General features: G+C 41.7%; 1 protein-coding gene across 1 annotated transcript in view; it reads left to right on the forward strand.

The window, feature by feature from the left end:
• Positions 1-7,850: 7,850 nt before the first annotated feature.
• LOC122549335 (tumor necrosis factor receptor superfamily member 11B-like) overlaps positions 7,851-11,839 on the forward strand; it is a 52,400-nt gene continuing 48,411 nt past the window's right edge. The window contains exon 1 of the mRNA XM_043688982.1: positions 7,851-7,924. The gene's annotated coding sequence lies outside the window, so the exon portion shown is untranslated. The remainder of the gene's footprint in view (positions 7,925-11,839) is intronic.

Here is an 11,839-nt window from a genome sequence, read left to right on the forward strand (position 1 = left end):
GCAGAGCTGGGCCGAGAGGTGGCAAATGGAGTTTAATGCAGGAAATTATGAGGTGATTCACTTTGGAAGGAGTAACAGGAATAGAGAGTGTTGGGCTAATAGTAAGATTCTTGGCATCGTGCATGAGCAGAGAGATCTTGGTGTCCATGTGCATAGATCCCTGACAGTTGCCAACCAGGTTGATAGGGTTGTTAAGAAGGCCTATGATGTGTTAGCTTTTATTGGTAGAGGTCATGAGGTCATGTTGCAACTGTACAAAACCCTGGTGCAGCCGCATTTGGGGTATTACATGCAGTTCTGGTTGCTGCATTATAGGAAGAATGCGGAAACATTGGAAAGGGTTCAGAGGAGATTTACTAGGATGTTGCCTGATATGAAGGGAAGATGTCATGAGGAAAGGCTGAGGGACTTGAGGCTGTTTTGTTAGAGAGGGAAAGGTTAGGAGGTGACTTAATAAAGGCATACAAGATGATCAGAGGATTATATAGGTGGACAGTGAGAGCCTTTTTCCTTGGATGGTGCTGGCTAGCACAAGGGGACATAGCTTTAAATTGAGGGGTGACAGATATAGGACAGATGTCAGAAGTAGGTTCTTTACTCAGAGAGTAAAAGGGCGTGGAATGCCCTGCCTGCAACAGTAGTGGACTCGCCAACTTTAGGGGTTTAAATGGTCATTGGATAAACATATGGATGATAATGGAATAGTGTAGATTAAATTGGCTTTAGATTGGTTTCACAGGTAGGTGCAACATCAAGGACTGAAGGACCTGTACTGCGCTGTTATGTTCTATGTTCTATTTGCTTGTACTGGTAAATCAGATTTAAGCTGATTTGGCCAGGAGGTGAGGCACAGTGTAGACATAAAGTCTGGAGCAATGTCCAATGAAATATAGAAGGAATATTAGAACATTCCAGCAGGCAGAGAATATATGGGCATTTTCAGGCATATGGGAGATCTGGAAAGCTAAATTGTATCGACTTTAATGCAAGGAATTTGACTGGTAAGTTTGTTGAACTTACAGCAGTATGTGGGAGCATGATGTTCTTGCAATCATTAAGACCTAATCGAAGGAAGGGTAGGACTGGCAGCTCAGCATTCCAGATTATAAAAGTTTCAGGTAACATGCTGCAGGTGTAACAGAAGTGGGACCATTGCATTATTGATAAAGGAAACCATCACTGCAGTAATGAAGGAGAAGGTCCTAGAAGGCTCTTTAAATGAGGTCATCCGGGTGGAACTTAGAAATAAAAAGGGGTGATTACTTTGCTGAGATTATACTACAGGTTTCCCAACAGTCAGAGGGAGATAGGAGAACAGATATGTACGCAAATCACAGAAAGGCATGAGAGGAATAGAGTTATAGTTGGAGCTATATATAGAGGATTTAAACTTTGCAAACATTAACTGGGATCATCTTTAGACACGGTGGAATATTTAATGTGCATCCAGGAGAGCGATTTATGCCAGTACATAGACAGTCTGACTAGAGATGAGGCAGTGCTAGATGTAATCTTCGGAAATGAAGCTGGTCAAGTGTTATTGGGTGAGCATTTTGGGGTTAGTGATCTTAATCCATAAGTTTCAAAATCATTATAGAAAGGAATAAGGATAGTGTTAGGTAAGATTGGTGGAATTCTGGATCAGTGGTGCTGGAAGAGCACAGCAATTCAGGCAGCATCCGAGGACAGGCAAAATCGACGTTTCGGGCAAAAGCCCTTCAGTGGAATGCCAATTTGAATAACATTAGACAGGATCTGACAAACATAGACTGGAAGCAACTACTTGCAATTAAGTCTACAGTTGGAAAGTGGATGTCCTTTAAAAGTAGTTCAATGAGAATTCAGGGCTAGCGTGTTCCGCTAAGAATTAAGGGCAAGGGCAGCAAGTCTAGGGAACCCTGGATGTCAAGAGATATCGAGAGTTTGATAAAGGAAAAGAAGGAAGTATATGGTAATGCATATGGAAATGCATTAAAAACAAGAGAGGCCCTTCAAAAGTATAGAGTGCTTATAAGATTAAAGAGGGACCATGAACTATCTTTGGCAGATATTTCTAAGTCTACTAAGAATGAAAGGATTATGCAGGGAAAGAGTTGGACCTATCTGTACAGAAGGAACAGAGAGATCTAGAGGTGCAGGTACAAAGTTCCTTGAAAGTTACATCACAGGTAGATAAAGCAGTAAAGAAGGCATTTGGCACACTAGCTTTCATTGCTCAGATCATTGAGTATGGGAATTGGAATGTCATGATACAGTCATACAGGACATTGGTGAGGCCACTTTTGGAGTATTGTATACAGTTTTGGTCACCCTGCTATAGGTAGGATATTATTAAACTGGAGAGGATGCAGAAAAGATCTAGATAGAACACAGAACAGTACAGGCCCTTCGACCCTCAATGTTGTGCCAACCTTTTATTTACTCTAAGATCAGATCAAACTACATACACTTCATTGTACTAGCTCCCATGTGCCTATCCAAGAGTTGCTTAATTATCTCTAATGTATCTACTACCACTGTTGGCATGCATTCCACGCATCCATCACTCTCTGTGTAAAGAACCTACCTCAGAGGGCAAAAGTTTAAGGTGAAGAGTAAGTGGTTTAGAGGGGATCTGAGGAAAATCTTATTCACCCAGAAGGTGATAGAAATATGAAAAATGCTGCCTGAGAGGGTGGTTGGAGGCAGGTTCTTTCACAACATTTCAGGAGCATATGGACAAGCACTTAAAATGCCAGGCCATTGTAGGCTATGGCCAATGCAGGTAAATAGGATTAGTGTAGCTTGATGTTTGTTGGTCAGCAAAGGCAAGGCAGGCCAAAGGGCCTGTTTCTATGCTGTATAACTCTATGACCTTTCTTTGGCTGTTTTCATTTTTCAGTGTCCAAGCCTGAATCTGCAAGGGGCTTGTATTTCCAGCTGTTGACAGACTAGCATTCCCTACCTCATACTGAGGGCTGTGTAAGTTGAGGGCAAGCAAAACCTATACCTTCCACATTTTATCGTGTCACAGTGGTTAGCATTGCTGCCTCACAGCACCAGAGACCCGGGTTCAATTCCCCCCTCGGGTAACTGTCGGTGTGGAATTTGCACATTCTCCCCGTGTCTGCATGGGTTTCCTCCGGGTGCTCCGGTTTCCTCCCACAGTCCAAAGATGTGCAGGTCAGGTGACTTGACCATGTTAAATTGACCGTATTGTTAGGTGCATTAGTCAGGGGTGAACGTAGGGGAATGGGTATGGGTGGGTTGCTCTTCGGAGGGTCGGTGTGGACTTGTTGGGCCGAAGGGCCTGTTTCCACACTGTAGGGAATCTAATCTAATCAAATTCCAGTCAAGGGCTGGGATCTGGTCAACCCAATAGTGTCTTGCTAAAGGTATGACAGGAATGTCCAGAGAGACTTCAGATTTGAGAAGCCTCTACATTTACACGTAAAATATGAAAGAGATGTGAGCTTGTGAAGGATCTTATCTGAAAAATTAACTTAATTCCTGTCACATCTGCTCATTCACCTGATACTTATATTTATTATATAAAGTTTTTAAGTAGGCGAGATATATCTTGCATGTTTACATTTTTAGACTGTTGAAAGTCATTTTGAACACAAAGATTTATTTATACTTTACTCATTGGCCAAGTAACTTTGGTGACATACAAGTAAATTGTTGTATAACATATCACACAGGGGCATAAGGGAGCAGCGCTCCGAAAACTAGTGCTTCCAAATAAAGCTTTTGGACTATAACCTGGTTTTTAACTTTGTACACTCCGTCCAGTACCGGCATCTTAAAATCGTAACATATGAGACATAGAATTGCTTCAAGGGAAATTCCTACACAGTTCCTTTTTCCAAATACTATGACTGTAAGGGTACTGTCATTTCACTTACCATTAGGAAGTTCTGATTTTGAAATTTTATGTGTTTGTGAAGCCCAGTCACCAAGATAACGCTCTGACTTGAACTATTTGCTTGAACATGATTACAGGAAATGCAGTTTCAATCTTCCTTTTCATTTTGTAGAGACTGTAGAGTATTGAAACTGTCAGTAAATGCTGACCAGTTTAATAATGCAACTCTCATGAATTACAAGCCAGACAAGGTCATTGAGTGCATTTCCACATCAACCTTTGACATTGTTGTATCATATGCTATAGGGAGAGACTGAATAGGCTGGGGCTATTTTTCCTAGAGCATTGAAGGCTGGGGGTGACCTTATAGAAGTTTATAAAATCATGAGGGGCATGAGTAGGGTGAATTTCCCTGGGATTGTGTGGTCCAAAACTAGAGGGCAAAAATTTAAGGTGAGAGGGAAAGATTTAAAAGGGACATAAGAGGCAACTTTTTCACTCAGAGGGTGGTTGGTGAATTTCCCTGGGATTGTGTGGTCCAAAACTAGAGGGCAAAAGCTTAAGGTGAGAGGGAAAGATTTAAAAGGGACATAAGAGGCAACTTTTTCACTCAGAGGGTGGTTGGTGTATGGAATGTGCTGCAAGAGGAAGTGGGTGGATGCTGGTACAATTACAGCATTTAAAAGGCATATGGATGGATATATGAATAGGAAGGGTTTACAGGGATATGGGCCAAGTGCTGACGAATGGGACTAGATTAATTTAGGATAGCTGGTCGGCATGGATGAGTTGGACTCCTGGGTCTGTTTCCATAGGTGTACAGCTCTATGTTTTTGTATGGAACGGCAAAATATAGCGGCTCAGACCTGGAGGGCCAAAGGGCCTGTTCCGGTGCTGTATTGCGTTTTGTTCTTTGTTCTTTATGACTCTATGATCCTATATCCCTTGAGTCTCTTAAAATGTTTGAACAATGACTTTCTTCAGTCAATCATATGACAATTTGTCCATGTTTTATGCATGCTTTTCTTAAGATAACTGAATGGTGCTGCTACATAATCTTCAATACAAGAAAAATTTCTTCAAGACAACATCTTAAATGTTAGACTGTATAATTCACATCTTCTAATGATGTCACCACCTTTGTTCAACATACAAAATGGAGCAAGAGTGGACCACTTGTAACCTCAGTTTTTGCAAATATTGAATAAGAGCTTGGCTAATGACGGTGGCAGAGAGGGCGGCACGGTAGCACAAAGGGTGGCATGGTGGCACAGTGGTTAGCACTGCTGCCTCACAGCACCAGAGACTCGGGTTAGCACATTCTCCCCATGTCTGCGTGGGTTTCCTCTGGGTGCTCCGGTTTCCTCCCACAGTCCAAAAATGTGCAGGTTAGGTGAATTGGCCATGCTAAATTGCCGGCAGTCTTAGGGGAAGAGGTAAATGTAGAGGAATGGGTCTGGGTGGGTTGCTCTTCGGAGGGTCGGTGTGGACTTGTTGAGCCGAAGGGCCTGTTTACACACTGTATGTAATCTAATCTAATTACTTCACATTCCGGCCGACCACTGATAACCTTTCACCCCTCTGCTGATCAAGAATCTATCAACTTCTGCTTTAAAAATATGAAAGGTCTCTGCTTCCACTACTTTGCAGGAAGAGAGTTCCAAAGACTCACAGAACTCTGCGAGGAAATTAAATCACTTTATTTTTGTCTAAAATGGCTGACATCCAATTTTTAGCTGTGACCCCTAATTCTAGATTCTCCTACAAGAGGAGTCATTCATTCCACATGCAACATGTCGAGATGCCTCAGGATCTGACATGTCACCTCTTACTCTTCTAAACTCCAGCAAATAGAAGCCAGGTCTGTCCAACATTTTATCATAAGATAACATGCCCTTTCAATGTATTCATCCAGTAAATCTTCTCTTACCTACTTCCAAAGCATTTACATCCTTTGGTAAGGAGAGCAATACTGTTACATAGATGTGGTGTCACTAAAACCTTATATAACTGAACCATAACTTCCCTAGTTTTGTGTTAATTTCCTTTGTGATGAACAGTAACATTCCTTTAGCTTTCCTAATTGTTGGATAGACCTGCATACAGATCTTTTGTGGCTATTGCACTAGAACACCTAGATCCCTATATATCTCAGAGCTCTGTAATTCTCTCACTATTTAGACAAAATGCTCTTTTGTATTTCTTCCCGCCACAATCCACAATTTTACATTTTCCCATAATTCTTTTCATTTGCCACATTTTTGTGTGGTCACTTAACCTATTAATATCACTTTGTAGCTTTATTACATCATCTTCACAACTTGCTTTCCCACCTATCTTTGTGTCAACAGCAAATTTGGCTTTTGATCTTTTCATCCAAGTCATTGAAACAAGCTGTACAAAGGTGATACCCCTGTACTAATGGTGGTGTACAAATGTTACACCTTGCTTTTCAGAAAATGACCCATAATGCCCATCTGTTTCTGACATGCCTTCTAGACATAATCTTCTAGAGATGCCATTATGTTACCTGCTGCACCATGAAATTTTATTTTTAACAACATTTTATGTGGCACTTTATCAAATACCTTCTGGAAATCCAAATACAGTGTACCCATCAATATTCATTTATCCACAGCATTTGTTATTTTCCAGAGCTCCAATAAATTAATTAAACATAATTTCCCTTTGATAACACAATGTTGATTCTGCATGATTACTTTGAGCTTTTCTAAGTGTCCTGCTATAACATTTTTAATAACTGCTTCCAACATTTTCCAGCATGACAGATGTTAAGCTGACTAGCCTTGTAGTTTTCTGCTCTCTGTCACCCTCCTTTTTTGAGTAAAAGAGTTACATTTGCATATACAATCTAATGGAAAATTAGAACCAATTTGGAAAATTAGAACCAATGCATGAATGGTCTCACTGGCCCTTTTTTTGAGACCCTAGGATGAAATCTATAAGGATCCTGAGGACTTGTCAGCCTGTAGCTCCAACAATTTACTCAGTTCCCTGGTGATTATAATTCTCTTAAGTTGTTTCTTGGTTTATGCAAACCACCTGCCATCTGCTTATGTCCATCATTAATTTCGCAGACTCACTTTCTATATGGCCAACATTCACTTTGTTTTTTTTAATGATATGGAGATGCCAGTGTTGGACTGGGGTGTACAAAGTTAGAAATCACACAACACCAGGTTATAATCCAACAGGTTTAATTGGAAGCACTAGCTTTCAGAGCGCTGCTCCTTCATCAGGTGGTGTCAACCACCTGAATTGTTACAGTGTAGAACGCTATTCATCCGAGTGTGTCTAGCTCTCGAAATTAGCGATTTAACTTGGACCACTCTCCTGCCTTCTCCCTGTAATCCTGTATTTATTATCTTCTCAACCACCTGATGAAGGAGCAGTGCTCATAAAGCTATGCTTCCAATTAAACCTGTTGAACTATAACCTGGTGTTGTGTGATTTTTAACTTTGTTTTTATTTTAAATATTCATTGATATATCTATTTTACTGGACTGACCAACAAGTATGAAATTAATACACATTTTTATAACTAACAAGGTCTGGCTAACATTTCTCTGCTTCACTTTGAACATACTGTCACAGAATTACAGAATTGTTACAGTGTACAAGGCTATTCAGCCCAGTGTGTCTGTGCTAGCTCTCGAAATTAGCAATTTAACTTGGGCCACTCTCCTGCCTTCTCCCTGTCATCCTGTATTTATTATCATGTCAAAAACTCAGCTAGTTCCCTTTTAGATGCTTTACTTGAACTTGCTTCCATGACAATCCTCAGGCAATGCATTCTAAACCATTGCAGCATGAAAAAGATTTTCTTCATGTCACTTTTGCGTGTTGTACTAATTTTTTGAAGATGGTGCCCTCTTCTTTCTGATCCTTGCATAATTGGAAACATTTTCTCCCTATTTATTTTTTCCAGACCCCTCCAGATATTTGAAATAACTTCCTATTTGTTTTTCTACTTATACCAACAGAACAAAAACTGACTAAAAAAATTCCATCCAACCTTTTAGTGAGATGTCAGACAGAAGGAAACAAACAGATAAGGTACTTTTAATTTATAGCTGCTATAATTTGTAAGAGAGTAAGGTGATTGAAAACAACAATAAAGTATTCAAAGAAATCGATGTGGTAAAATAGTAAGACCACCGTCTTTCTGTCATATTGAAAGCCAAATAAAATCTATTGCTTTTTAAATTCTTCGACTGATCTGACCAACTCTGTCTCTTCATATGTGCTTCAATTCCATTATCTTGTAGATCCCCACCCTTTACAATGTCTTCATTTCCCTTGGCCCCAGAAATCTCCCTGGAATGAACTTCCCTATTTTATTTTTAGCCAAGTGTAATTTCAGGGATTGTTTCCTGTTGTGCATTATAGTAATTCTTCTCACATGATCCTCTGCTGCTCACCTCATTAGTAAGGTGTTTGGGATCCATTATTGGTCAGTCAGCAGGAGCAGCAGGAAATGAACTGTTACCACTGCCAGGATTCTGTGCTATTCACTCTGCTCATTGCAGGTGCCATGTTTAAATCCTGGCTGTGGGCCACTTCAAGTGCTGCAAGCCAAGAACTGTCCTTCATAATCTGCTGCTACACTATTTTTCTGAACTAACTCTTGCAGAAAGAAGGGTCGACACCTAGCTTTGGAGAAAGAGACCTTATGCTGGTGTCTGGGATGGTAAAGAGGAGGGCCACCTTTGTTACTGTGGACCATCAATGAAGAGACCACAGTACCAGGCTCAGCCAGCCTGAATTTAGGTAGCAGAGAGCTGGGTTGGTAGAGAGTCACTACAATAATTTAAATGCTATAATGATGGATTTGAAATAAAATTTCTGGAATTGCTGAATCCCTAAATTGACATCCTTACAGGAAGATGGTAATACCTAGGCACGAGCAGTTCAACTGATAAGACATGAGCATTAACATCAAGGCCTTGATATTAATGGGTTGGTAGGGAGGATGAAGGGCTACTGAAACTGGCTGAACCTCAGAGCCTCATTAACATCATGTTGTGCAGCCTTCAGCTTGGAGGGCAGCCAAATGGATATTCTGACAGTGATTATTTCATGATGTTGACTGTTAAGTTATATTTCAACTGTGGCCTAACACAGAGGCTCCACCATAATTGAATACAGTTTATGCAGAAAATAGAAAACCACCACATGTTTGGAAGCACTGGGAGGGTGGAGGCACTGGATAGTGTAAAGGTCATGGGTCTTCCTGCAATAGTACTGAAGGCTTGTGCTTCAAAACTTGCCGCTGCCCTAGCCAAGCTGTTCCAGTACAGTTACTACATTATTATCAACCCAACAATGTGGAAGATTGCCCAGATATGTCCTGTACACAAAACGCAGGCCAAATCCAACCTGGCCAATTATCACCCCATCAATATACTCTTAATCATCAGTAAAGGGATGAAAGGTACAATCAAGCAGCACTTGCTCAGCAATAACCTGCTCAGTGATGCCTAGTTTGGATTCTGAGGATCGCTCAGCTCCTGACCTCATTACAACTTTGCTTGAAACATGTACAAAAGAGGTGAATTCCTGAGGTGAGGTGAGAGTGACAGCCCATGACATCAAGGAGCCCTCAAAAAACAGGAATCAATGTGTATCTGACACGAAATCTATGCTAGTTGGAGTCATATCTGACACACAGGAATATGATTGTGGTTGTTAGAGGTCAGTCATCTCAGCTCCATGACATCTCTGCAGGCATTCCTCAGGCATCCTAGATCCAACCATCTTCAGCTGCTTCACCAATGACCTTCCTTCCAGCTAAAGTCTCAAGTGGGGATGTTCACCGATGATTGCACAATGTTCAATACCATTCGAAACTCCTCAGAAACTGAAGCACTAAGATTTGGACAATATCAACACTTGGGCTGGCAAGTAGGAAGACACAAATGTCAGACAATGACCATCTCTTATAAGAGACAATCTGACCATTGCCCCATGACATTCAATGTCTTACCATTACTGAATCCCCCACTATCAATATCCTGGGAGATACCATTGACCAGAAATTCAACTGGACTCACCACATAAACACAGTGGCTACAAGAGCAGGTCAGGGGCAAAGAATTCTGCAGCATGTAACTCATCTCTTGACTCCTCAAAGTCTGTCCAGCATCTAGAAGGCACAAGTTCAGAGTATGATGGAATACTCTACATTCACCTGGATGGATGCAGCTCAGCTGATTGTTGTTGCAATAGTAATCCTGCTCAGTACGAGAGGAACCGCAGATTCAGACATTTGGGTGTATGTGTTTGCTGAGGAGCCAATGGTGTGAAGATACCATCTGTGGGATTATGATTGAGTGCCTCTAAGTCAGAATCATGCCTAAATGTAACAGTACCCAAACGCTGCAGATCACTAGTTGGCCTGCAATAACTAACTCCAGTCAGTGCGTAGTGCTATTTGGTTCTGGTCTGGAGCGCGGCTGTATGGGTGCTGCCTCTCTCCTTTAAACGCACATCATGTTTATGGAGAACCTGGTGCTAAATCATTTGTAGATGACCTGATGTTCCATGTTCAAACAACACTCAAGAAGTTGTCACCATCCAGTTCAAAGCAGCCCGCTTGATTGGAACAATATGCAGAAGCATCCACTCCCTCCATCACCGAAACTCAGTAGTAGCAGCAGTGTGTACTATCTATAAAATGCACTGCAGAAGTTTACCAAGGCTTCTTAGGCAGCACTTTCCAAATCTACAACCATAACCATTGAGGAGGATAGGTCAGCAGATAGATAGGAACACCAACACTTTGCGAGTTTCCCTCCAAGCCACTCACCATCTTGTCTTGGAAATATATCATCGTTCCTTCACTGTTGTGAGTCAAAATTGTGGAACTCCTTTCCTAACGGCATTGTGGGTCAACCAAAACAGGTTGATTGCAGTAGCTGAAGAAGGCAGCTCACTCTCACCTTCTCAAGAGCAACTCAGGATAGGCAATAAGTGCTGTCCAGCCAGTGATGCCCACATTGCACATGTGAATAAAAGAATGCTCTGTGTCTCCCTGAGAAGTGCAGACATGTTGTTTCAGCATGCTGACGGTTTACTTCACAAGGCTGCTGGCCACAGTATGGTTCTTATGGTGAGAGCTGTCCCTGTGTGGTTGCCGAGCACTGTGAGAAATCATGAGCCATATGTAGATCTGATAGCTTTTGTCAACAAGAAGCCACTATAGCTCATTGTGTTGACTTGAATATGATAGAAGTAGACCAGAATAACAGCCTTATGGATGCTACCGAGGCAGTGGGCATTCCCCAAGATGCTGCTCTGCGCATAGTTTCAAACCAATAGCACATTAACAGAGTTGAGGACTTTCCAGTTCTGGGACACCATCCCAGAACTACATGCATGGAGGGAATGGTTCCCTACTTCACTGGAAATATAATTTCCCTATAACCTCATATGCCTGCTGCCATGTTTCTCTTCTTAAGGAGAAGCGAGTGAAACTCTCTTTTATCAGATACACAACCTCAGTGATCTACTTGATTCAGAGATGAATGTGATATGTCCCAACTGATGCAACTACAGGCTGGAAGAATCCTCAGACATAGAAATAAGGGACTGTGGCACTCTCCACGCCCACGGGCAGCACTGTCTTTGGGTCCTGCTCTGCAAATAGACAATAGACAATAGGTGCAGGAGTAGGCCATTCAGCCCTTCGAGCCTGCACCGCCATTCAACATGATCATGGCTGATCATTCCTAATCAGTATCCTGTTCCTGCCTTATCTCCATAACCCTTGAATTCACTATCTTTGAGAGCTCTATCTAACTCTTTCTTAAATGAATCCAAAGACTGGGCCTCCACTGCCCTCTGGGGCAGAGCATTCCACACAGCCACCACTCTCTGGGTGAAGATGTTTCTCCTCATCTCTGTCCTAAATGGTCTACCCCGTATTTTTAAGCTGTGTCCTCTGGTTCGGCACTCACCCATCAGTGGAAA

Source organism: Chiloscyllium plagiosum, chromosome 4 (genome assembly GCF_004010195.1).
Source record: "Chiloscyllium plagiosum isolate BGI_BamShark_2017 chromosome 4, ASM401019v2, whole genome shotgun sequence".
Classification (NCBI taxonomy): domain Eukaryota; kingdom Metazoa; phylum Chordata; class Chondrichthyes; order Orectolobiformes; family Hemiscylliidae; genus Chiloscyllium; species Chiloscyllium plagiosum.